General features: G+C 42.9%; 1 protein-coding gene across 2 annotated transcripts in view; it reads right to left on the bottom strand.

Annotated features, from left to right (window-relative positions):
* TSPAN9 (tetraspanin 9) overlaps positions 1–27,550 on the bottom strand; it is a 151,664-nt gene that overhangs the window by 25,524 nt on the left and 98,590 nt on the right. The gene's annotated exons all lie outside the window — the stretch shown is intronic.

The following is a 27,550-nucleotide window of genomic DNA, read 5'->3' as shown; positions in this document are numbered from 1 at the left end:
TCTTGTACTCCAGACTATACAGATTGAGTTCATTAAGTCTTTCCTGATACATTTTATGCTTAAGACCTTCCACCATTCTTGTAGCCCATCTTTGGACCCGTTCAATTTTGTCAATATCTTTTTGTAGGTGAGGTCTCCAGAACTGAACACAGTATTCCAAATGTGGTCTCAGATGGCACCAGAGATCCGGAAAACTTCAACCCTCAGTTCCTTTGGGGGATTTTGGCAGCCCAGATCTGGTTGCCCTAATCAACTATGACTTTTCATCTAATACACAGAGGCCTTAAAAGAAGCTCAGTTGGTTTTGGGGGCTAGGAAAAATCACAATGCTGGATCTGGGCTGGGCTGGAGGGGGTTGAGGGACAAGATCACCAACTTTCCCAAACAAGAGTTTTCTCCCAATTCTTCCTCCTTGAAATAGACTCTATCTGCTTAATTAATTCACTTTTATTCTAATTTATTCCTAAACAGATGGCGGATTATCTAAAAATATGATATTCCTCATCTTGTGTGTGTGACATATTTTTGCTGATAATGAATATATATGTGTGTGTGTGTGTGTGTGTGTGTGTGTATGTGTATATCTATATCTATCTATCTATCTATCTCTATCTCTATCTCTATCTCTATCTATCTATCTATCTATCTATCTATCTATCTATCTATCTATCTATCTATCTATCTATCTATATACTGCTCAAAAAAATAAAGGGAACACTCAAATAACCCATCCTAGATCTGAATGAATGAAATATTCTCATTGAATACTTTGTTCTGTACAAAGCTGATTGTGCATAGCAGCATGTGAAATTGATTGTCAATCATTGTTGCTTCCTAAGTGGACAGTTTGATTTCACAGAAGTTTGATTTACTTGGAGTTATATTGTGTTCCCTTTATTTTTTTGAGCAGTGTATATTTAAAATTGTCATGTGACAACTTGCTGTTGGCCATTTGTAATTTTGTAATAGAACCCCCATAACTACCGGTAATTATCCGTAGTTCATTTACACTGGATAGCAGTATCTCCGAGACCGCCTTCTGCCGCACGAATCCCAGCGACCGATTAGGTCCCACAGAGTTGGCCTTCTCCGGGTCCCGTCGACTAAACAATGTCGGCTGGCGGGTCCCAGGGGAAGAGCCTTCTCTGTGGCGGCCCCGACTCTCTGGAACCAGCTCCCTCCGGAGATCAGAACTGCCCCCACCCTCCTTGCCTTTCGTAAACTCCTTAAAACCCACCTCTGTTGTCAGGCATGGGGGGATTGAGGCATACACACCCCCCCCCGGCCTATACAATTTATGTATGGTATGTTTGCGTGTATGTCTCTTTTAATAATGGGGTTTTTAAAAGTTTTTTTAATTTATTAGATTTGTTATGAATTGTTTCATTGTATGCTGTGAGCCGCCCTGAATCTATGGAGAGGGGCGGCATACAAATCTAAGAGATATAGAGATATAGAGATATAGAGAGATAGATAGATAGATAGATAGATAGATAGATAGATAGATAGATAGATAGATAGATAGATAGATAGATAGAAGATAGATAGATAGATGTTAGATAGATAGAAGATACATAGAAGATAGATAGATAGATAGATAGATAGATAGATAGATAGATAGATAGATAGATAGATAGATAGATAGATACATAGATGATAGATACATAGATGATAGATAGATGATAGATTGATAGATAGATAGATAGATGATAGATAGATAGATGATAGATAAATAGATAGATAGATAGATAGATAGATAGATAGATAGATACATAGATAGATAGATACATAGATACGTAGATAGATACGTAGATGATAGGTAGATAGATAGATAGATAGATAGATACATAGATGATAGATACATAGATGATAGATAGATGATAGATTGATAGATAGATAGATGATAGATAGATAGAAGATACATAGAAGATAGATAGATAGATAGATAGATAGATAGATAGATAGATAGATAGATAGATAGATGATAGATTGATAGATAGATAGATGTTAGATAGATAGAAGATACATAGAAGATAGATAGATAGATAGATAGATAGATAGATAGATAGATAGATAGATAGATAGATAGATACATAGATGATAGATACATAGATGATAGATAGATGATAGATTGATAGATAGATAGATAGATGATAGATAGATAGATGATAGATAAATAGATAGATAGATAGATAGATAGATAGATAGATAGATAGATAGATACATAGATAGATAGATACATAGATACGTAGATAGATACGTAGATGATAGGTAGATAGATAGATAGATAGATAGATACATAGATGATAGATACATAGATGATAGATAGATGATAGATTGATAGATAGATAGATGATAGATAGATGATAGATAAATAGATAGATGATAGATAGATAGATAGATAGATAGATAGATAGATAGATAGATAGATAGATAGATAGATAGATAGATAGATACATAGATAGATAGATACGTAGATAGATACGTAGATGATAGGTAGATAGATAGATAGATAGATAGATAGATAGATAGATAGATAGATACATACATACATACATACATACATACATACATTCATACATACATACATAGCATTTAGACTTATATACCACTTCATAGTCCTTTTACAGCCCCCTCTAAGTTGTTTACAAAATCAGCATGTTGCCCCCAACAATCTGGGTCCCCATTTTACCCACTTCGGAAGGATGGAAAGCTGAGTCAACCTGGAACCGGTGGTGAGATTTGAACTGTTGAACAACAGCTAGCAGCTAGCTGAAGTAGCCTGCAGTGCTGCACTCTAACCACTGCGCCACCCTGGCTCTTGGTCAAAGAGTGGACGGGAAGAAGCATGGTGACCAATTCGCTTACTTAAGCGTGACAAAAACACAGAGATTTTAAGCCCTTTCGTCTTGCACTTACAAAAGATTCTAGGATCATCCTTCCCAGGCCGGGAAAAACGCCAAATTTTGGAGGGCAATAGGCTGACTCTGTAAACCGCTTAGAAAGGGCTGTAAAGGAGCATTTCTCAACTTTAGTAGGTTTAAGATGGGCGGACTTCAACTCCCAGAATTCCCCAGTCAGTTGCTTAGTTGGCTGGGGAAATCTGGGAGTTGGAAGTTCGCCCACTGAAAATTGGCAACAGGGTCATTCTTTGTCAAGTGGACGAGGTGAAATTGAAGCCTTATTTGAAAAGAAACCATCCCCAAAACAACATAGAAACATAAAAACATAGAAGTCTGACGGCAGAAAAAGACCTCGTGGTCCATCTAGTCTGCCCTTATACTATTTTCTGTATTTTATCTTAGGATGGATATATGTTTATCCCAGGCATGTTTAAATTCAGTTACTGTGGATTTATCTACCACGTCTGCTGGAAGTTTGTTCCAAGGATCTACTACTCTTTCAGTAAAATAATATTTTCTCATGTTGCTTTTGATCTTTCCCCCAACTAACCTCAGATTGTGTCCCCTTGTTCTTGTGTTCACTTTCCTATTAAAAACACTTCCCTCCTGGACCTTATTTAACCCTTTAACACATTTAAATGTTTTGATCATGTCCCCCCTTTCCCTTCTGTCCTCCAGAATATACAGATTGAGTTCAATAAGTCTTTCCTGATAACATATATGATAGAAAAAAATGTGCTCTTTCTAATGAAAAAAAATGAAGATGATTGAAGGTGAGGATACGGAGAGCGATGTTAAAAAAACCTTGTTCATTCTAATAAAGATGATTGAAGGTAAGGAAACAGCTCTGTTTTCTCACCTTCAATCATCTTCATTTTTATTTTGTTAGAAAGAGCACAGTTTTTTATCTATCATATATGTTGTTTTAGGGATGGTTTCTTTTCAAATAAGGCTGCAAAAATCAGTCAAGTGGACACCTGGTCCACTTGACAAAGAATGACCCAAATTGAGAAGCACTGTTGTAAAGTACTAAAGAACGATATAGGATTTTCCTCCTCCTCCACTACCACTCTGCAAGCTCCATTCTTCACTAGCACTGATAATGTTACCTACTTGGGTCATGAAATGTCTGTGAGACAATAACCAAGCTCAGAGACCATCAGGGACCCTCACAATACCCTCCTCATCCTCATCCTCATTATTATTATTATTATTATTATTATTACTATTATTATTATTTATTGGATTTGTATGCCACCCCTCTCCGCAGACTCGGGGCAGCTAATAACAATGATAAAAACAGTATGTAGAAATCCAATTACAGTGTTCCCTCGATTTCCGCGGGGGATGCGTTCTGAGACCGCCCGCGAAAGTCGAATTTCCGCAAAGTAGAGATGCGGAAGTAAATACACTATTTTTGGCTATGAACAGTGTCACAAGCCTTCCCTTAACACTTTAAACCCCTAAATTACCATTTCCCATTCCCTTAGCAACCATTTAGATTATTATTCACCATGTTTATTTATTTAAGTTTTTTTAAAAAAAAAAAAATATTAAAGACGGACGAAAGTTTGGCGATGGCCTATGACGTCATCGGGCAGGAAAAACCATGGTACAGGGGGGAAAACCACAAAGTATTTTTAAAATTAATATTTTTGAAAAACCGTGGTATAGGCTTTTCGCGAAGTTCGAACCCGCGAAAATCAAGGGAACACTGTAATAAAACAACTACAAATCCTTATTATAAAACCAACCATACACACAAACATACCATGCATAACTTGTAATGGCCTAGAGGGAAGGAATATCTTAACTCCCCCATGCCTGGCGGCATAAATGAGTCTTGAGTAGTTTACGAAAGACAGGGAGGGTGGGGGCAGTTCTAATCTCCGGGGGGAGCTGGTTCCAGAGGGCCGGGGCCACCACAGAGAAGGTCGTTCCCCTGGGGCCCGCCAAACGACATTGTTTAGTCGACGGGATCCGGAGAAGGCCAACTCTGTGGGACCTTATCGGTCGCTGGGATTTGTGCGGTAGCAGGCGGTTCCGGAGGTAATCTGGTCCCATGCCATGTAGGGCTTTAAAGGTCATGGCCAACACTTTGAATTGTGACCGGAAACTGATCGACAGCCAATGCAGGCCTCTTCTCATCCTCATCCTCTTTTTCCTCCTCCTCTGCCAGGCTCCAAACTTCAAAATAAACTCTTCCAAGCCATTGGCTTCCAGTTCAATCATACCAGGTTGGCAATGCCTAGAATTTCCAGATGTTTTCAAACATCTAGTAGGCGACAAGTGTGGAAAATTGCATTTAAAATATGTTTTCATGTGATTTTTCCCAAACTGGGACGTATAAAGGCTGTTGCAGCAAGCAGCAGAAAAAACACCATTCGATCGCTGCTCCGCTAAACAGTGTTCCCTCTAATTTTTTTGGGGGGTGGGCGGAAAAGTATAGTTTCTGAGCAGCAGTCCCTTTGGGACTGGGCGGCACAGAAATAATAAATAAACAAACAAACAAACAAACAAACAAACAAAAAACCCACCCTGTTTTGCCTCAGAGAATTTCAAAATAAAACACTGTACTGTGTGTCTATAACAGTGAGCTCATAATAGGGCAACTCTATCAATATCAAAATGCCACTTAAATAGTTGAGCTAGTTTCAAACTAGATTTTGATTTTCTTTCTCTCTTCCTTACTCCCATTCTTTTTCTTTCTCTTTTCCTTCCTCTCTTTTTTCTATCGGTTTCTCTCTCTTCCTCTCTCTCTCCTTCCCTCTCACTCTTTCCCTCTCGGCTTCTGGGCAGGTTTGGAAAACTCTGAGTTGATGATGATTTTTAAGTGTGCGATTGCTCACTGCTCAGCTTAGAGGGAACTATGCCGCTAAATAACCCTGGTTCGGCTGATTTCTCCGGATTGCGCTGTTCCAAAGCGAAAGCATTCTTAGTGCTTTTGCAGGCACAGAACTGAAGAAGAAGAAGAAGAAACGAGGGGGTTTCTCTTCCTGCTACCGGCGTTTAAAATTAGAAACTTGCCAAGCTGAGTTGAAACTCTTGGCAGATGAGCAAAATATTTTTGGACCGGCATTGTAGCCAGAGACAGCTGACTTTTATCGCTATGACATTATGAATTCTCTAACCCTGTGCTAAATAAATTCAGGGCAATGATAAAGCAGGATCTTGGGGCAAGAAAAGATAATGAGGAGGGGAAAAAAAGGACTATGGAAGTGATGAGGACTCCTGGTCTTGGATGGCTGATAGGTCAGCCATCTCTGTTGTGATTGGCTAAGACTTTCTAAGAACTGACATGTGGTTGGGTGTCGGTGGTGATAAATTCTTCTTAGACAGCCGTGGGGCGGTCCCACTTTACTGCAAAAGCCAACACAATCCTAAATTGCATTAACAGAGGGATACAATCTAGATCAGTGGTTTTCAACCTGGGAGTTCGGGACCACACGAATCCCAGCGACCGGTTAGGTCCCACAGAGTTGGCCTTCTCCGGGTCCCGTCGACTAAACAATGTCGTCTGGCGGGTCCCAGGGGAAGAGCCTTTTGTGTGGTGGCCCCGACCCTCTGGAACCAGCTCCCCCGGCGATTAGAACTGCCCCCACCCTCCTTTTTTTTTAAATATATATAATTTTTATTGATTTTTTTTAGAAATTTTTACAAAAAACAGAAAACATAAAAGTGAATACCATCACCAAACAGAAAATAAAAAAAAAAACCCTTCACCAAGGAAGATTCAATTCTATATCCTTCATTTACTTCTTTTCTGGGTTACATTATTCATTCTTTATAAAGTGATTTAATTTTATTTTTAACATTTGCATCGCTTACTGATATTGTTAATGTATAATTTTTAACCTTTTCCCACCGCCTCATTGTTTCTGCTAATTTCTCTTCATTGTAGTTGTGTAATCTAATTTCCATAACTTCATAGTGAATGTGGTCCACCATGTACTTACACCAATTTTTCATCGTCCATTTGTTAGCATCTTTCCACCCAAGCACTATAGTTGCTTGGGCGCTTTCTATTGCTGCAGTTTTAATTTCTTCGTATTCTTTTACCTCACTATTTTTTATTAATAATGCTGCTTCCATAGTTATTTCCCAGTTACTTCCCGTAATTTTATTCACTTCCACTTGTATTCGCTTCCAAAATTTTTGGACTTTGCTGCATTCCCAAAACATATGCATAAATACTCCTTTTTCCTTACATCCATGCCAACAGTTTCCTTTTATCATCGTTTGAAAGCGTGCTAATTGTACTGGTGTATAATACCATTTGTGTAAAATTTTTCTTCTCATCTCTCTTATTCTTGTATTTTTGCCCCCACCCTCCTTGTCTTTCATAAACTCCTTAAAACCCACCTCTGCCGTCAAGCATGGGGAAATTGAGACATCGCCCCCGGGGCCTATACCGTTTATGCATGGTATGCTTGTGTGTATGTTTTTGTTTTTTAATAAGGGGGTTTTAGTGACTTTTAAATTATTAGATTTGTTGTATATTGTTTTATTGTTGCTGTGAGCCGCCCCGAGTCTACGGAGAGGGGCGGCATAGAAAAATTTAATAAATAAATAAATAAATCCCTTTGGGGGTGAATAACCGTTTCAGAGGGGTCGCACGAATCCCAGCGACCTGTTCGGTCCCACAGAGTTGGCCTTCTCCGGATCCCGTCGACTAAACAATGTCGTCTGGCGGGACCCAGGGGAAGAGCCTTCTCTGTGGCGCCTCCGACCCTCTGGAACCAGCTCCCCCCTGAGATTAGGATTGCCCCCACCCTCCTTGCCTTTCGCAAACTCCTTAAAACCCACCTCTGCCGTCAGGCATGGGGGAACTGAAACATCTCCCCCTTGCCCATGTTGTTTTGGTGTTAGATTGATTGTATGCGTGTTTTGTTTATTTGTTTTAATACTCTGGGGTTGTTTTTTATGAATTTTAGCTTAAAATTGTCATTGGATTGGTGGGTATTGGATTGTCATTATGTATTGTTTTTGTCTTGCTGTGAGCCGCCCCGAGTTTTCGGAGAGGGGCGGCATATAAATCCAATAAATCTAATAAATCTAATCTAATCTAATCTAAGATCGTGGAAAAAGACAAATTTCCCATGGTATTAGGAACTAAAGTTTCTATTCTGGCGCCTTGGAACATATTTTTACCATCCGACCAATCAAGCGTTTACAGTGGGGGGGGGGTTGTCCCTCTGACATTCCTGCCAACCAGCTTAAAGCTCTGTCGGGAGAATTGGTGCTAGACTTATGGTTGGGGGCCACCGCAACGTGAGGAACGGTATTGAGGGGTCGCGGCGTTAGAAAGGTTGAGAACCACTGCTCTAGATCAAGGGACGTACTAATACCACTGTATAAAGCTTTAGGTAGAACGCACCTGGAGTATTGCATCCAGTTTTGGCCACCACACATAGAAACATACAAACATAGAAGACTGACGGCAGAAAAAGACCTCATGGTCCATCTAGTCTGCCCTTATACTATTTCCTGTATTTCATCTTACAATGGATATATGTTTATCCCAGGCATGTTTAAATTCAGTTACTGTGGATTTACCAACCACGTCTGCTGGAAGTTTGTTCCAAGGATCTACTACTCTTTCAGTGAAATAATATTTTCTCACGTTGCTTTTGATCTTTCCCCCACACCATAAAAAAAGATACTGAAACTCTAGAAAAAGTGCAGAAGAAGGCAACCAGAATGATCAGGGGATTGGAGACGAAAAGATATGAAGAGCTGTTGCAGGAACTGGGCATGGCTAGTGTAGCAAAGAGAAGGACCAGCGTAGACATGAAAGCAGTCTTCCAATATTTGTGTGGCCGCTACAGAGAGGAGGGGGTCAAGTTATTCTCCAAAGCACCGGAAGAACAGACAAGGAATAATAGATGGAATCTGGTTTTAAAAAAACCCAATTTAAAGAACCAATCACACATACAGACATACCATGCATAAATTTTATAAGCCTAGGGGGAAGGGAATATCTCAGTTCCCCCATGCCTGACGACAGAGGTGGGTTTTAAGAAGCTTACGAAAGGCAAGGAGGGTGGGGGCAACTCTGATATCTGGGGGGGAGTTGGTTCCAGAGGGTCGGGGCCACCACAGAGAAGGCTCTTCCCCTGGGTTGCTTCTCTCCGTATATAGTTTCCACCCATTGCTTCTTGTTCTACCCTCAGGTGCTTTGGAGAATAACTTGACTCCCTCTTCTTTATGGAATCTTCTTTGTGAAAACCCTGAGATATTGGAACACTGCTATCATGTCCCCCCTGGTCCTTCTTTTCAATAAGCTAGACATACCTAGTTCCTGCAACCATTCTTCATATGATTTAGCCCCCAGTCCCCTAATCCAGTGTTTTTCAACCAGTGTGCCGTGGCACACTAGTGTGCCGTGAGGCATGGTCAGGTGTGCCGCGAAGCTCAGAGAGAGAAAGAAAGCAAGAGAGAGAGAAAGAAAGAGAAAGAAAGCAAGAGAGAGAAAGAGCGAGCGAGAGAGAAAGAGAACAAGAGAGAGAGAAAGCAAGCAAGAGAGAGAAATAGAACAAGAGAAAAAAATAAAGAGAGAGGGAAAGAGGGAGGGAAGGAGAGAGAGAAAGACATAGAGGGAGGTAGGGAGGGAGAGAGAAAGAGAGCAAAAAAGAGAGGAAGGAAGAGAAAGAAAGCGGGATGGAGAGAGAGAAAGAAAGAGGAAGGGAGAGAAAGAGGGAGAGAGAAATATAGGGAAAGGGAGGAAGAGAGAGAGAGAGAGAATTTTTTTGTCCAAACTTTTTTTAGCCCCCACCCCCACCCCGTTCAATGTGCCCCAGGGTTTTGTAAATGTAAAAAATGTGCCGCGGCTCAAAAAAGGTTGAAAATCACTGCCCTAATCATCTTTGTCGCTCTTCTCTGCACTTCTCTAGATTTTCAACATCCTTTTTGCATCGTGGCGACCAAAACTGAACGCAGTATTCCACGTGTGGCCTTACCAAGGCCTTATAAAGAGGTAAATGAGATCCTTCCCAACAGCCTGAGTTTGTTTGGCTGTGTTGAGCCACAGAGAAGTGGAGGCCTATAAGCCCATCTGTCTGAGATGCCCACGCGGAGGAGAAGGTCAGATCTGCTGGCCTCTGCAGCTTTAGGATTGTATATTTCTATGATGGCTGCTGAGCGGAGCCTTTGAAATATCCCCTTGGTTAAACATTCCTTCTGGCTTTGTCAAGGTTATCTTCTTTTTTTTGCTGACCCACCAAGCTGTCCTCAGCTGGCGAAGCGGCTCTGTGGCTGAGCGAAAGGCAAGCGAGCGAGCGGGCAATCAATTCTCCCTGCTCCGCTAGACGCACAAGTCCTTTGGCTCCATCTTATCCTTCCTTCAAGAGATGGTGGGTTTTGATGGCATAAGCAGGCAGCCCTGAATCTGCATGGAGAGCAATTTTTCTCTCTCTTCTCCTTCTTTTTGTTATCAATTGCCAAATGAAATTTTGTTCAGCAGAAAGAGAGGGGGAGGAAAGCGAAGGGAGATCCATCCAATTCTCTTGCATAATAGGAAGATTTGTGAACATATTAGAACATATTTCCTTTCCTTGTTTATTTGGGGAGCTCTTGATTTGGTGAATGTCAAGGAGGAATCTTTTAGGACTTGTGCGCTACTTCATAAAAGAGATACCTCCTACCATCGCTTAATTACATAAAAGGAATACATGATAGATGGATGGATGGATGATAAATAGATGGATGATAGATGATAGATGAATGATAGCTAGATAGAGAGATCAATGGATGGATGGATGGATGGATGGATGGATGGATGGATGGATGGATGGATGATAGAGAGATGATAGATGGATGGATGATAGATAGATAGATAGATAGATAGATAGATAGATAGATAGATAGATAGATAGATAGATAGATAGATGGATGGATGGATGATAGAGAGATGATAGATGGATGGATGATAGATAGCTAGATAGAGAGATGGATGGATGGATGGATGGATGGATGGATGGATGATAGATGGATGGATGGATGGATGATAGAGAGATGATAGATGGATGGATGATAGATAGCTAGATAGAGAGATGGATGGATGGATGGATGGATGGATGGATGGATGATAGATGGATGGATGGATGGATGATAGAGAGATGATAGATGGATGGATGATAGATAGCTAGATAGAGAGATGGATGGATGGATGGATGGATGATAAATGGATGGATGGATGATAGAGAGATGATAGATGGATGGATGATAGATAGCTAGATAGAAAGATGGATGGATGGATGGATGATAGATGGATGGATGGATGATAGAGAGATGATAGATGGATGGATGATAGATAGCTAGATAGAGAGATGGATGGATGGATGGATGATAGAGAGATGATAGATGGATGGATGATAGATAGCTAGATAGAGAGATGGATGGATGGATGATAGATAGCTAGATAGAGAGATGGATGGATGGATGGATGATAGAGAGATGATAGATGGATGGATGATAGATAGCTAGATAGAGAGATGGATGGATGGATGATAGATAGATGATAGATACAGTGGTACCTCTAATTACAAACTTAATTCGTTCTGTGACCATGTTCTTAGGTAGAAAAGTTTGTAAGAAGAAGCAATTTTTCCAAAAGGAATCAATGTAAAAGCAAATAATGCGTGCGATTGGGGGAACCACAGGGAGGATGGAGGCCCTGTTTCCTCCCAGGAGATTCCTAGAGAGGCCCCATGGAGGCTTCTCCCCGCCTTTTCCAGTTACAGTTTTGGAGGCTCGGGTTTGTAAGTGGAAAATGGTTCTTGAGAAGAGGCAAAAAAATCTTGAACATCCGGTTCTTATCTAGAAAAGTTCGTAAGTAGAGGCATTTGTAGGTAGAGGTGCAACTGTAGATAGATGGATGATTGATAGATGGACGGATGGAAAGCCTTTTCTTACAGTTATAATTAAATCTGCAATTTCAGTAGTGACAGTCATTAAGCATGTTATCCCAATGCGACCCTCAATGAAATCGAGTTTGACACCCCTGGTTTAGGGTATAAGTTAAAATGATTATTCGAAGCGATTTAAAGGGATTTCGTACAGTATTAACAAAACCAACACTTTTCCCTTCCTCTTCGCCCTGGGCCCTTTATGCAACATTGGCTAATGTGGGTCTAGTAAAATCACGTGATCACAGAACACATTAGCAAGGCTGGTTACATCAAATGCACTGAAGCGTCTCAATAAATGCTTAACACATCCGCACTAGCATTGCAGGAATGGTCAAATCACTGCCAAAAGAGAGCTTTCCTTAAGAGAGGCCAATGGCTGCTGCTGCTGCTGCTGCTGCCTTCTTCTCCCTCCTCCTTCTTCTTCTTCCTTCTTCTTCTTCTTTTCTTCTTCTTCCTCCTCCTCCTTCTTCTTCTACTTCTCCTCCTCCTCCTCCTCTTCTTCCTCCGCCTCCTTCTTCTTCCTTCTTTTCTTCTCCTCCTCCTCTTCTTCTTCCTCCTCCTTCTTCTCTTCTTCCTCCTCCTCCTCCTCCTCCTTCTTCCTTCTTCTTTTCTTCTTCTCCTCCTCCTCTTCTTCTTCTTCCTCCTCCTCCTCCTTCTTCCTCCTCCTCCTCCCTTCTTCTCCTCCTCTTCTTCTTTTCTTCTCCTCCTCTTCTTCTTCCTCCTCCTCCTCCTTCTTCCTCCTCCTCCTTCCTTTCTTCTTCTTTTCTTCTTCTTCTTTTCTTCTCCTCCTCTTCTTCTTCCTCCTCCTCCTCCCTTCTTCTTCTCCTCTTCTTCTTTTCTTCTCCTCCTCTTCTTCTTCCTCCTCCTCCTCCTTCCTTTCTTCTTCTTTTCTTCTTCTTCTCTTCTTCTTCTCCTCCTCTTCTTCTTCCTCCTCCTCCTTCTTCCTCCTCCTCCTCCTTCCTTCTTCTTCTTCTTCTTCCTCCCCCTCCTCCTCCTTTTTCTCTTCTTCTTCTCCTCCTCCTCCTCCTCTTCTTCCTCCTCTTCTTCTTCTTCCTCCTCCTCCTCCTCCTTCCTCTTCCTCTTATTATTATTATTATTATTATTGCTTTACTGATTCATTTTTCAAGTCTTTAACAAAGCCAGCTGTGATCCACATCACATATTTTCTTATGCAATAACGCCCTAAATTGTACCCCCTTGCAAACATTTTTACAGATGCCAAAAGACAGAAACAAACAAGCCTACGAACAAGGGCGGCTTTTTAAATGGATAAACATGTTCTAGGAGAATATTTACTCCTCTCCCAAGGTCAGTAAAAAAACCTGCCTGTTGACACTAATTCTCTCCTAAGATTCCTCAACGGGCAAAAATCGAAAACCTCCCACTTGTGCTCTGCTCATTGAGTTGCAAGAGGTCTTTAAAAGGAGGAGCGGTTGCAGGAACTGTGTTTGACAAGAACAACTAGGGGTGAAATGATAGCAGCGTTAAAATATTTGAGGAGCTGCCCCGAAGAAGAGGGAGTCAAGCTATTCTCCAAAGCACCTGAGGGTAGAACAAGAAGCAATGGGTGGGAACTAAACAAGGAAAGAAGCAACCTAGAACCTAAGGAGAAATTTCCTGACAGTGAGAACAATTAATGAGTGGAACAGTTTGCCTCCAGCAGTTGTAAATGCTCCAACACTGGAGATTTTTAAGAAGAGATTGGACACCTAATTGTCGGAAATACAGTAATAGGCTTTCCTGCTTGAGCAGAGGGGTGGACTAGTCTAGTGTTTCCCAACCTTGGCAACTTGAAGATATCTGGACTTCAACTCCCAGAATTCCCCAGCCAGGATTCTGGGAGTTGAAGTCCAAATATCTTCAGTTGCCAAGGTTGAGAAACACTAGACTAGAAGACCTCCAAGGTTTTGTTGTGGTTCAGCCTGAGCCAGATCAAAGACCAGCCGCGTCTCTGCTGGCTCCATGCCCGGGGGAGGCTGAGAGCGGAGAGGAGAGTTCTTTGCAGTCAGACAGTGGAGATAGCAGTCACGAAAGTGAAGGTGATGCAAGGCCTGGGAGCCCTGGGGAAGGGCTATCTCAAGCAAGTAGCTGTGATTCCCTGGAGTCTCTGGATGATGACGCGCAAGCTATCATTAGTATGCGGCAGAGACGCAGAGATCAAAGGAGAGATCAACTGCGTAGATATTATCAGCGCTGAATGAGGAGCACCTGAGGGTTGGGGGTGGTCCTCATTAGCAGGGAAGGGTTTATAAGGCATGCGAACCCTTTCGGCAGCGTGGAGTGTTATCAAAGGGAAGTTGGTGTTATCTGCATTTTCTCTCAGCGTTTTTGTTCCTGGCTCGTGGCCCATCAGCCTTGAAGATTGGTGGGAGGAGTGTGTCTGTTGGCTCAACAGCCTCGTCTGGCATTAAGGATCCTGTGTTTCTGTCTGAACAATTGCCTTCGTGTATCTATTTGGAGTTCCAGTGCTTTCCTGATCTGTAAGGACATTTTCTGTTGGCTTCTTTTCTCTTTACCATTATAAAACTGTGTTTGGATTCAACCGGTGTGTCTGGCTTATCTTTTTGGGTTGGTCATAGCTTCCGGAGTGACCCAGACAGAACAGGTTTATTCTGGGATTCTTCATGTAAATGCTCCGCCCGCCCATACGAACATCACCATTTCCTTTTTTTTTTTAACCCTCTGCGCATATACAGAGGGAGGAAAAGCATGCACTTCCAAACCGGTAAGGAAAGTAAGTAGACTTCACCGCTAGTTTGGATCTACATCTTTCAAGGCAGTGTAAGTGAACAGGAAGAGACACATTAAGGGAACTAAATATTCAAACCTACCCTAGAGTATTGGAGAACAAACCTAAGATTTTCCTAAACCGATACAAGTCTGTTGGCTTCAATAACTCAACCCAGACAAGATGGAGTGGCTGTGGGTCTTGCCTCCCAAGGACAATCCCATCTGTCCGTCTATTACCCTGGGGGGAGAATCATTGACCCCCTCAGAGAGGGTCCGCAACTTGGGCGTCCTCCTCGATCCACAGCTCACATTAGAGAAACATCTTTCAGCTGTGGCGAGGGGGGCGTTTGCCCAGGTTCGCCTGGTGCACCAGTTGCGGCCCTATTTGGACCGGGACTCACTGCTCACAGTCACTCATGCCCTCATCACCTCGAAGTTCAACTACTGTAATGCTCTCTACACCTTTGAAAAGTGTTTGGAAACTTCAGGTCGTGCAGAATGCAGCTGCGAGAGCAATCATGGGCTTTCCCAAATATGCCCATGTTACACCAACACTCCGCAGTCTGCATTGGTTGCCGATCAGTTTCGGGTCACAATTCAAAGTGTTGGTTATGACCTATAAAGCCCTTCATGGCATCGGACCAGAATATCTCAGGGACCGCCTTCTGCTGCACGAATCCCAGCGACCAGTTAGGTCCCACAGATTGGGTCTTCTCCGGGCCCCTTCAACTAAACAATGTCGCTTGGCGGGACCCAGGGGAAGAGCCTTCTCTGTGGCGGCCCTGGCCCTCTGGAACCAACTCCCCCCAGAGATTAGAATTGCCCCCACCCTCCTTGCCTTTTGTAAGCTGCTTAAAACCCACCTCTGCCGCCAGGCATGGGGGAATTGAGATATGCTTTCCCCCTAGGCCTTTACAATTTTATACATGGTATGTCTGTACGTATGTTTGGTTTTATAATAAGGGTTTTTAACTGTTTTAGTATTGGATTATTATTATATGCTGTTTTATTGCTGTTGTTAGCCGCCCCGAGTCTGTGGAGAGGGGCGGCATAAAAAATCCAATAAATAAATAAACTCAGAGGGGATTGTAAAATCACACCCCTCAAAATAAGACCCTATTCGTCTTACTGCGGGCGCCCACTCCAGCATAACTGAGCAGACCATTCCCATTATAAAATGGAGATGATAAATGAACCAGCGGGCTCTGCTCCAAGATAGCATCACTTTGTCTTAAGCAAACAAAGGCTAGTTGTCAGGTGTGAAAAGACCAGGACCGCATGTGAAGTTCCAATTAAACTGATTTATTACTCCTGCCTATGCACAGGAATCTATTCTAGTGTTAGCTAAGGGTCAACGGAATACAAGGAGGGAGGGTTGGTCTTAGTCCCTTTGGATTTAGTCCGTTTGTGACAGCGTAGCTGATTCTAGGCTGATTCCTCCATTGAATAGCCTGAGTCAACCATTGAATAGGCATAGCAACTAAGTCAGCCAATGAGAGCTAAACACACCTCAGTCTGTGCAGAGAATCGAAACTGAGAAGCTAAAGGCTGGGCGTGGCTCAGTCTCCACTCTGTGCTCTTCCACTCTGAACTCTGCTGAAACGAAACTGTCCTCTGCTGCCTGTAACTGTTTGAAGAGGAACTCTGCTAATGGCATTGTCAATTCATCTGTTATTATGTTTATAAAGTTGTTGAATCCTGCGGACTCAGTCATCTGCGTGTGCTTCTGGCTTTGATTTTGGCAACCAACTTTAATACACAAGGGAGCACAGCCCAGGAAATTGGTTAAGAGTACAGTAGTTCAATCCTGGCATCATTTTCGGTTATTATTATTTATTATTATTATTTATTAGATTTGTATGCTGCCCTTCTCCAAAGACAGGGGGCGGCTCACAAGATACAATGTGAAACAACGCGTACAAACAAATCTAATTAGTTAAAAACTACAAGCTAAAAACCCAATGCATTAAAATCAATCAACCAATTCAATCACAACCGTACATCATGTTTAGTTACCTATTTTGACAGAATAGGCATTACCATTGTACCTGAAAAAACAGGTAACAGGGTAGACCCCATTTGCTATAGACTGAATATAATAAATAAACTTTTTTTGCCAGCGACCGGTTAGGTCCCACAGAGTTGGCCTTCTCTGGGTCCTGTCGACTAAACAATGTCGTTTGGCGGGACCCAGGAGAAGAGCCTTCTCTGTGGCGGCCCCGACTCTCTGGAACAAGCTCCCCCCAGATATCAGAGTTGCCCCCACCCTCCTTGCCTTTCACAAGCTCCTTAAAACCCACCTCTGTCGTCAGGCATGGGGGAATTGAAATTTTTCCCTTCCCCATAGGCTTATAGAATTTATACATGGTATGCTTGTATGTATGATTGGTTCTTTAAATTGGGGTTTTTTAGATTATTTTTAATATTGGATTTGTTTACATTGTCTTTTTATATTGTTGTTAGCCGCCCCGAGTCTTCGGAGAGGGGCGACATACAAATCTAATAAATGAATGAATGAATGAATGAATGAATGAATGAATGAATAAATAAATAAATTCCAGAGGGCCGGGGCCCCCACAGAGAAGGCTCTTCCCCTAGGCAAAATTTTTTTCATAAATAAATAAATAAATAAATTTATTTGTGTCTCTCCTTGATGGATCCATTGCTTCCTGCCCTGCAATGGGTGGAAATTAATCCAGGAGAAAACCAACCTAGACAGTTAGAACAATCAATCAATCAATCAGTGGAAAAATTGCCTTGTGGGTGCTCCATCACTGGAGGATTTAACGAAGAGAGTAGGCAAGCATTTCTCTGAAATGATATAGTAGCGTCTTCTGCTTGAGCTGGGGATTAAACCAGAAGACCTCCAAGGTCCCTTCCAACTCTATTATTCTGTTATTTCAAGACAGGTTGAAGTGGATCTGTTGTCAACCAGAGAGAGGTATATCGCTCACCAGGGGTGAGAAAATATCCCCAGTAACTTAAAACTTCCTTTTACCTTGCCTCTTTGCTGATAGAAAGGACCAACATGGACAGTAATACCTCGTCTTACGAACCTAATTGGTTCCCGGGGGAGGTTCGTAAGACGAAAAGTTCGTAAGATGAAACATTGTTTCCCATAGGAAACAATGTAAAATCAATTAATCCGTGCAATGAAAAAAAAAGCGCAAAAAAACGCCGCCGCCGGGCTGTCACCTTTTGAAACAGCCAGGGGGCTTCTTGGCGGCCTCCCGAACACCGAGCGCCAAACCCAAACTTCTGGGTTCGGCATTCGGGAGGCCGCCGAGAAGCCCCCCGGCTGTTTTAAAAGACGACAGCCGGGCGGCAGGGCTTCTCAGCGGCGTCCCGAACCTGAACTTTTGCCGAACTTCCGGGTTCGGGAGGCCACCGAGAAGCCCCGCCACCCAGCTGTCGTCTTTTAAAACAGCCAGGGGGCTTCTCGGAGGCCTCCCGAACGCCGAACCCGGAAGTTCAGGTTTGGCGTTCGGGTTCAGGAGGACGCTGAGAAGCCCCTCGGCTGTTTTAAAAGGTGACAGCTGGGCAGCGGGGCTTCTCGGTGGCCTCCCGAACGCCGAACCCGGAAGTTCAGGTTTGGCGTTCGGGTTCAGGAGGACGCTGAGAAGCCCCCCCGGCTGTTTCAAAAACCGACAGACGGGCTGTGGGGCTTCTCGGCGGTGGCGGCGGCGGGTTCGTAAGAAGAAAAAAGTTCGTAAGAAGAGGCAAAAAATTTCTGAACCCCGGGTTCGTATCTTGGGTTGTTCGTAAGACGAGGGGTTCATATTGTGAGGTACCACTGTATTTGATTGCCAATCGAAAATAAATACCAATCAAACCAGTCATTCAGGCTCTTAAAACAGCCAGGAAAAACTTGCAAATCTGCTGAGGCAGTGATGGTGCTGTGATCCCTCTTAATAGTTCCTGTGGAAACCCTCCGGAAGTCTTCAACGGGCTGCTGTTCACCATTTCCGTCTATTGTCCGCAGGTAAACCTCGCATTCCTTGGGTTTTAGCAAACCGGGGAGATCTAAACGGAGTATTTATGGCAACAGAACTCATCGGTGGAGATATGCTAAACACTCACCTATGGTATTTCATGCCGCAGCAGTAAAAGAGCCTCGGGTCAACTGCTGACCCCAGCAGCTGCTGCGTCGCCTTTTCCATGCGCAAGGGGAAAGTTCGTTCTGGTGGCAAAATATCTTTATGGGGAGCTCAAGATGGGAGAGTGAGAAAGGAGGGCTAATTTGAAAGCTGGACCACCAAGGTCGGTTGGAGGGCTGGGGGGCTGTTCGTGGTTGGTGATTCAAGAGAAAATTCCGTCCTCAGAGCTTCCTGGATTTTGGGGTGGAGGTAAAGACTGGCTCAGGGACACTAATCCTAAGTCTAGAAAGCTTAGAACTACGTCGCCTTAAACAAGATCTAAGTATTGCACACAAGATCATATGCTGCAACGTTCTACCTGTCAATGACTACTTCAGCTTCAACCGCAACAACACAAGAGCACGCAACAGATTCAAACTTAATATTAACCGCTCCAAACTTGACTGTAAAAAATATGACTTCAGCAACCGAGTTGTCAAAGCGTGGAACTCATTACCTGACTCAGTAGTGTCAACCCCGAACCCCCAACACTTTACCCTTAGACTATCCACGATTGACCTCTCCAGGTTCCTTAGAGGTCAGTAAGGGGCGTGCATAAGTGCACCAGTGTGCCTTCCGTCCCGTCCAATTGTCTCTCCTTATCTCATTTATCTTTTCTTCCTTTCAAATATGTTCACCTATACTTTTATATCTTTTCTTCTATTCTTTTCTTTACTTATATTATTACATATCTTTCTCTTCAATGTGTATTATGTATTGGACACAATACATAAATAAAATAAATAAAATAATTTCATGTGGTTTCCCAAAGACCTTCTCAGTTATGATCAGCAGACAGGGTGTCAAACTCAAGGCCCAGGGGCCGGATCTGGCCTGTGGGGTGCTTAGATCTGGCCTGTAGGGCCGCCCTGGAAACAGCGAAGGACCAGTCCGCGGTGCAGTAGTGGGTTATAAACGCTTTTTGTACTGGTTTGTGTGGAGCATGTTAGTATATTAAAGGAGCAGGTAAAACAAAGATGAGGTATAAGTGCAAAATTACGGAAAAAGGCTATAAGAAATCAAGCATGATGCTCAGATTCTTAGGGGCATGTCATTATTATTTATTAGATTTGTATGCCGCCCCTCTCCGAAGACTCTGAAGACATGTGAAGCAAAGGATGTCCCAGGCCAGGGGTAGGCAAAGCTGGCTCTTCTATGACTTGTGGACTTCAACTCCCAGAATTCCTGAGCAAATCATGCTAGCTCAGGAATTCTGGGAGTTGAAGTCCACATGTGATAGAAGAGCCAACTTTGCCTACCCCTGTCCCAGATGAACACCTTTTGGGACAAGGGCCACCTAATCCAGATGAAGAGGTCAGGGTAGCAACTCATTCTACTCAGTTTTCAAGAAGGTCACCAGAAGCCACCTAGGGATACAGAGCCAACACCGAAAAGAACTAAAATTACCTATGTAATTTTTGTGTTTTGCGGGACCCAGGAGAAGAGCCTTCTCTGTGGCGGCCCCAACCCTCTGGAACCAGCTCCCCCCCCCCCCGGAGATCAGAACTGCCCCCACCCTCCTTGCCTTTCGTAAAGTTCTTAAGACACATCTCTGCCGTCAGGCATGGGGGAACTGAGACATCTCCCCCGGGCCTATACAGTTTATACATGGTATGTTTGTGTGTATGTTTGCTTTTAATAATGGGTTTTTTAGTGTTTTTTAAATTATTAGATTTGTTCTTACATTATGTTTGTTATTGTTGTGAGCCGCACCGAGTCTACGGAGAGGGGCGGCATACAAATCTAATTAATAATAATAATAATAATAATAATAATAATAATAATAATAATAATACTGTAATAATAATAATAATAATTAATAAATTATTCTTAAAACACTGTCCCAATAAGCCAAATTCACACGCTGGATGTTTTATCGTTTTGCCACCAAATTATAGTTTGCACAATCTTTGGATGGACAGCTGAGGTAGAGCTAAACCTCGGGAAACAGAAGTAGGCCCAGGCAGAAGACATACGGCATGCCAGGATGGTCCATCGGGGAATAGAAGTTGCCAGCGGTAACCAAGTTAGACTGATCTGGAATGCATTCATTCAATTTTACAGTTCATTTATTGCATTCGTATCTGGCCTTTCCTTTGGGAACGCTAAGTAGCTTGCAAAGAGGGAGTCCTTCATTTCATCCCTGGAAATATCCAAGGACTTTCATTCATCCCAAAGGTGCTTTTTCAAAAGGCTACTGGACTTTCTTTGTTTTTTCCTTGAAGATGTTTCGTTTTCCATCCTTCTTCAGTTCTGACTGAATGGTGTGCAGTGGAAGGATTCTCCACCATTCAGTCAGAATTGGGGAAGCATCTTTTATTATTATTATTATTATTATTATTATTATTATTATTATTATTATTATTTATTAGATTTGTATGCCGCCCCTCTCCGTAGACTCGGGGCGGCTCATAACACAATAAAACAATTCATAACAAATCTAATAATTTACAATTTAAAATATTTTAAAAACCCCATTATTAAGCAGACATACATACAAACATACCATACATAAATTGTATAGGCCCGGGGGAGATATCTCAATTCCCCCATGCCTGACGACAAAGGTGGGTTTTGAGGAGTTTACGAAAGGTAAGGAGGGTAGGGGCAGTTCTAATCTCTGGGGGGAGCTGGTTCCAGAGAGTCGGGGCCACCACAGAGAAGGCTCTTCCCCTGGGGCCTGCCAACCGGCATTGTTTAGTCGACGGGACCCGGAGAAGGCCAACTCTGTGGGACCTAATCGGTCGCTGGGATTCGTGCAGCAGAAGGCGGTCTCGGAGATATTCTGGTCCGATACCATGAAGGGCTTTATAAGTCATAACCAACACTTTGAATTGTGACCGGAAATCTTGGATAAGAAGCAAAACGTCTTCAAGGAAAAACTAAGAAAAGTCCAGTTGCCTTTTGAAAAACACCTTTGGGGCAACCGACCCTCTGGAACCAACTCCCCCCAGAGATTAGATTTGCCCCCACCCTCCTTGCCTTTCGCAAATTCCTCAAAACCCACCTCTGCCATCAGTCATGGGGGAATTGAGACATCTCCCCCAGGCCTATATAGTTTATATGCATGGTACGTTTGTGCGTATGTTTTGCTTTTTAAATAAGGTTGTTTTTAGAGTTTTGAAATATTAGATTTGTTATACATTGTTTTTATCATTGCTGTAAGCCACCCCGAGTCTACGGAGAGGGGCGGCATACAAATCTAATAGATAATAATAATAATAATAATAATAATAATAATAATAATAACAACAACAACCATGACCTGGGATGGCTGACAATCTCCATAGACATTTGACTGGTCCATTAATTGGACTAGAACCGATGTGTTTTCCTATTGGGCTTCTGATTGAAAATTAGAAGAAAAAGTTAAATGGAACAAAAGTTATTTGGTTCATTAGTTCTCAGCATGGAACATATTGTAACTGATAGGCAAGTACTTTGAATATAAAATGGGGCTTATTTAGGCCTGAATTGCTTCCTTAAGTGTTGTGTTGGAAGAAAATCTGTGGATTGAGAAACTTAATACATTAGGGAATAATTTATTGGGGGGGAAAACAATGTAGACATATCTTGATCCTTAGGATCGGCAAGCAAGCCAATCAATAAACAACTATGGCTTAGGTTGAGGAAATGAATACTGTAAATTGTAAAATGATCCGTGTGCAAAAGGATGGAGTTTGTGTTGGGCTACAGCAGCACATATTTCATCTTTTTGGCATCGCTGTGATTAGGAAAAGACCCCTGTTATCTCGACCTGAGAAAAATATTTCACATTAACAATTTGGTTAAAAATGAGCTGGGTCAGTTGACAAGTTGGGCCCACAACTGGCTTGAAAATAATGCATAGAAACATAGAAGACTGACGGCAGAAAAAGACCTCATGGTCTATCTAGTCTGCCCTTATACTATTTCCTGTATTTTATCTTACAGTGGATATATGTTTATCCCAGGCATGTTTAAATTCAGTTCCTGTGGATTTACCAACCACGTCTGCTGGAAGTTTGTTCCAAGGATCTACTACTCTTTCAGTAAAATAATATTTTCTCATGTTGCTTTTGATCTTTCCCCCAACTAACTTCAGATTTTGTCCCCTTGTTCTTGTGTTCACTTTCCTATTAAAATTGCAGCACAATTGAAGTGTAGAGAAGGCATGGATGTGCAATGAACTGGTTTTTAGTTTCAAATACTGTAGAGTGATACCTCGTCTTACAAACCCCTCGTCATACAAACTTTTCGAGATACAAACCCGGGGTTTAAGATTTTTTTGCCTCTTCTTCCAAACTATTTTCACCTTACAAACCCAAGCCGCCACCACTGGGATGCCCCGCCTCCAGACTTCTGTTGCCAGCGAAGCGCCCGTTTTTGCGCTGCTGGGATTCCCCTGAGGTTCCCCTCCGTGGGAAACACCACCTCTGGACTTCCGTGTTTTTGCAATGCTGCAAGGGAATCCCAGCAGGGGAATCCCAGCAGCACAAAAATGGGCGCTTCGCTGGCAACGGAGGTCTGGAGGTGGGGTTTCCCAGCGAGGGGAACCTCAGCGAAATCACAGCATCACAAAAACAAGGAAGTCCGGAGGTGGGGTTTCCCATGGAGGGGAGCCTCAGGGGAATCCCAGCAGCGCTAAAACGGGTTCTTTGGCTGGCAAAAGGGGTGAGTTTTGGGCTTGCACGCATTAATCAATTTTCCATTGATTCCTGTGGGAATCTTCTTACAAACTTTTCACCTTACAAATCTCATCAGGAACCTATTAAGTTCGTAAGATGAGGTATCACTGTACTTTCCATCAGTGTCAAAACTACTTGTGAGTTGCTTAAAACTGGAAGTGATTCTTTTTCCCAGGCGTGATTCTCCCAGAGTTCTTTTTTAACAAGATTTATTGAGACGAACGGGGCGGAGTTAAAAGAACTACAACGGCATCATTTTCGATTTAGAACCAATATATCCTCACGTACAACTACAGCAGAGACATTCTAATTTCCTCCTAACAGCCTTCCTGTCCCACCACAAGGAAGGGCTTCTTATCTCTTGTACCCAACAGACTGCAGCAGAATATCTCAAAAATATGATATTGTACTAAAAGCCACTGTATCTAAGTTGCAAGAGTAACATGTAGTCACTAGATGGCAGCAAAGAGATGTTTAAATCACTTATTCTTGGCAGCCAGCTAGTGGTAGTCTGGATTTATGAAGCCCAAATTTGGTAGCCCTACGTAAAGCGAAAGTTGGAATACTATAGAAAAGGATGGAGATTTGGGCCCAAAATCTCAATTCCCTCAGGGTTCATTCACACGGGGCCACAAAGATAGAATGGCAATCCTTGTCTTAGATGCATTAACAACCCAATCTACAAAAAAGTTGGCAGCTTTTTTTTAATAATGACAAAATAGTCTCAAAGGCACATAGACTTTCTGGTTTTTCTTTGAAGGTGTTTCGCTTCCCCTCCAGGAAGCTTCTTCAGTTCTGACTGGGTGGTCCTTCCATTCCCCACCATCCAGCCAGAACTTAAGAAGCTTAGCAATAGCATTTGCACTTACTAAAGAAATTATTCCCTCAACACTGTCAGACTTTCTACTAAATCTGCACTTCTATTCTACTAGTTTTTCTCATCATTCCTTTCACCCATTTCCTCCCATGTTGACTGTATGACTGTAACTTGTTGCTTATATCCTAAGATTTGTATTAATATTGCTTCTTCATTGCTTATTTGACCCCTATGACAATCATTAAGTGTTGTACCACATGATTCTTGACAAATGTATATTTTATTTTATGTACGTTGAGAGCATATGCACCAAGACAAATTCCTTGTGTGTCCAATCACACTTGGGCAATAAAAATTCTATTCTATTCTATTCTATTCTATATCCTGCTTTATAGCCAGGGATGGGATGGGATGCTCCTGATGTGGGCCACTCTATAGAGTGGTAGTAAATTCTGGGATGCATCGCAGCTGCACACCCCCTGTGCAAAATTTGGCTTCTGCACATGGGCCTGAAGCCAAATCTTGTGTGAGGACGCTTGCGTGAGCGAGATTTTGGTGATTTTCGCCAATTTTTTGCTTGTGCGTATCCGCAGAAGCAAAAATCGCCGAAATCTCACTCTCGCAAACATGGGGGACCGTTTTTTTCCTTGGGTGTCAAAAGAGCGTGCGTGCGTGCATGCTATCGCGCAGGCACGAGTGCCCACACCCATAAGTCAATGCCTGGGGAGGGAGAAACCAGCTTCCCCCGCTCCCCTGGAGGCCAGAAATGGCCTGTTTCCCAACTTCTGGTGGGCCCACTAGGCTCGTGTTTCGCCCTCCCCAGACTCCAAAGGCTTCCCTGGAGCCAGGGGCAGGTAAAAACGCTCTCGCCCATCCCCTGGAGACTCTCTGGAAGCCAAAAACTCCCTCCCAGAGCTTATGTGCAAGCCAAAAATCAGCTGACCGGCACACACATGCACGATGGAGCTGAGCTAGGGCAACGGCTCGCATGCCAGCAGATATGGTTCCCCGTGCCACCTGTGGCACCCGTGCCATAGGTTCGGCATCACTGTCATACAAGATTTGGCTTCTGTGCAAGTGCAGGTAGCCAAATCTCATGCCCAGAAGTGTGCATGCCCGCGCCAGACATACACATGCCCGTGCCCATCATCAGAAGCGCACTGGTAGCACAAGTGGCAGGCAGCCCTGCACTGTTTACAGCCCCTCTCTAAGCAGTTTACAGAGTCAGCCTATTGCGTCCAACAATCTGGGTCCTCATTTTACCCAAGGCTGAGTCAACCTTGAGCCTACTGAGATTTGATCTGCCAAACTGCTGGCAGCCGGTGATCAGCAGAAGTCGCTTGCAGTAGTGCACTCTAACCACTGCGCCACCGAGGCTCTGCTTCTTGGATGAGAAGTGAAAAGTCTTAAAAGAAAAAACAGATAGTCCAGTTTGCCTCTTGGGGGAATTAAAAAAAACCCCACCTTTGGGACAACCATGACCTAGAGCAGTGTTTCCCAAACTTGACAACTTGAAGATATGGGGAATTCTGGGAGTTGAAGTCCAAATATCTTCAAGTTGCCAGGGTTGGGAAACACTGACCTGGAGGACTGAGACTCTCCAGAGACTTTTATTTTATTTTATTTTATTTTATTTTATTTTATTTTATTTTATTTTATTTTATTTTATTCATTCATTCATTCATTCATTCATTCATTCATTCATTCATTCGATTTTTATGCCACCCTTCTCCTTAGACTCAGGGCGGCTTACAACATGTTAGCAATAGCACTTTTAAACAGAGCCAGCCTATTGCCCCCACAATCCGGGTCCTCATTTTTCCCACCTCGGAAGGATGGAAGGCTGAGTCAACCTTGAGCCGGTGATGAGATTTGAACCGCTGACCTTCAGATCTACAAGTCAGCTTCAGTGGCCTGCGGTACAGCACTCTACCTGCTGCGTCACCCCGACTCATCATAACTTAGAAATAATTTAGAAAAAGTAGGTGTGGTTTTGTTTTTCTAAAATCCAATTGGAAGCAATAGAAGTAAGCAATTTAGCCACACCTGCTCTTTGCTGCTCTTGTGTGTCTGTGCGTCCTAGAGATTTTTTTAAAAAAAGACTCCTTGACTCTTCCATAAATATTAACACAACAAAGCAATCAGCCTTGTGACAGCACACATCATATACCAACTTCGGACCCTCTTGTCCTAGTTCGCTTTGCCAATGGCTATTTTACTCCATTCAAAGTCACCCTGCTCTGGGACAGGCGCCCTACTGCTAATGATCAATGCCGTTTGCTTACTTACTGGTGCTCCCCAGTGACCCAAACAGCTGCCTGATTCCACTCTCTCTCTCTCTCTCTTTCTGTCATTCTCTCCCGGCCTCTGCTTTACAGCCCAGCGGGTATCTCCAAGGCAGAGCCTGAAGCACGTCCAAAATAACGTCACCCTTGGAGCCGCAATGTCCGTCTTTTTGCAGCGGTAGCTATTCTTCCGCAGCTCCAACTGACAAGGGTTCCTGAACCAACACACACACCCCTCCCCTTGCTCTCCTCCTGCCAAATTGCTAAGTTGTTAACTGGACTGCATTTAAATGCCTCACCTTCTTGCCCTTTCTCTGGGTCGACGATCCTCTCCTTTGGGGAAGCTTTCTGATGTGCCCTCATCTATCTATCTATCTATCTATCTATCTATCTATCTATCTATCTATCTATCTATCTATCTATCTATCTAATCTATTTATCTATCTATCTATCTATCTATCTATCTATCTAATCTATTTATCTATCTATCTATCCATCTAATCTATCTATCTATCTATCTATCTATCTATCTATCTATCTATCTATCTATCTATCTATCTATCAGATTTGTATGCCGCCCCTCTCCGTAGACTCGGGGCGGCTAACAATAATAATACAATGTAAACAAATCTAATATTTAAGTTAATTTTTTAAAAAAAAAAACAATTTAAGAAACCAATCATACATACTGACATACCATGCATAAATTTTATAAGCCTAGGGGGAAGGGAATATCTCAATTCCCCCATGCCTGATGACAGAGGTGGGTTTTAAGGAGCTTACAAAAGGCAAGGAGGGTGGGGGCAACTCTGATATCTGGGGGGAGTTGGTTCCAGAGGGTCGGGACCGCCACAGAAAAGGCTCTCCACCTGGGTCCCACCAAACGACATTGTTTAGTTGATGGGACCCGGAGAAGGCCAACTCTGTGGGACCTAATCGGTCGCTGGGATTCGTGCAGCAGAAGGTGGTCCCGGAGATATTCTGGTCCGATGCCATGAAGGGCTTTAAAGGTCATAACCAACACTTTGAATTGTGACCGGAAACTGATCGGCAACCAATGCAGACTGCGGAGTGTTGGTGTAACATGGGCATATTTAGGGAAG

Source organism: Erythrolamprus reginae, chromosome 6, assembly GCF_031021105.1.
Source record: "Erythrolamprus reginae isolate rEryReg1 chromosome 6, rEryReg1.hap1, whole genome shotgun sequence".
NCBI lineage: Eukaryota > Metazoa > Chordata > Lepidosauria > Squamata > Dipsadidae > Erythrolamprus > Erythrolamprus reginae.
Note: the sequence above shows the minus strand (reverse complement) of the source record. Positions and strands in the feature narration are given on the sequence as shown.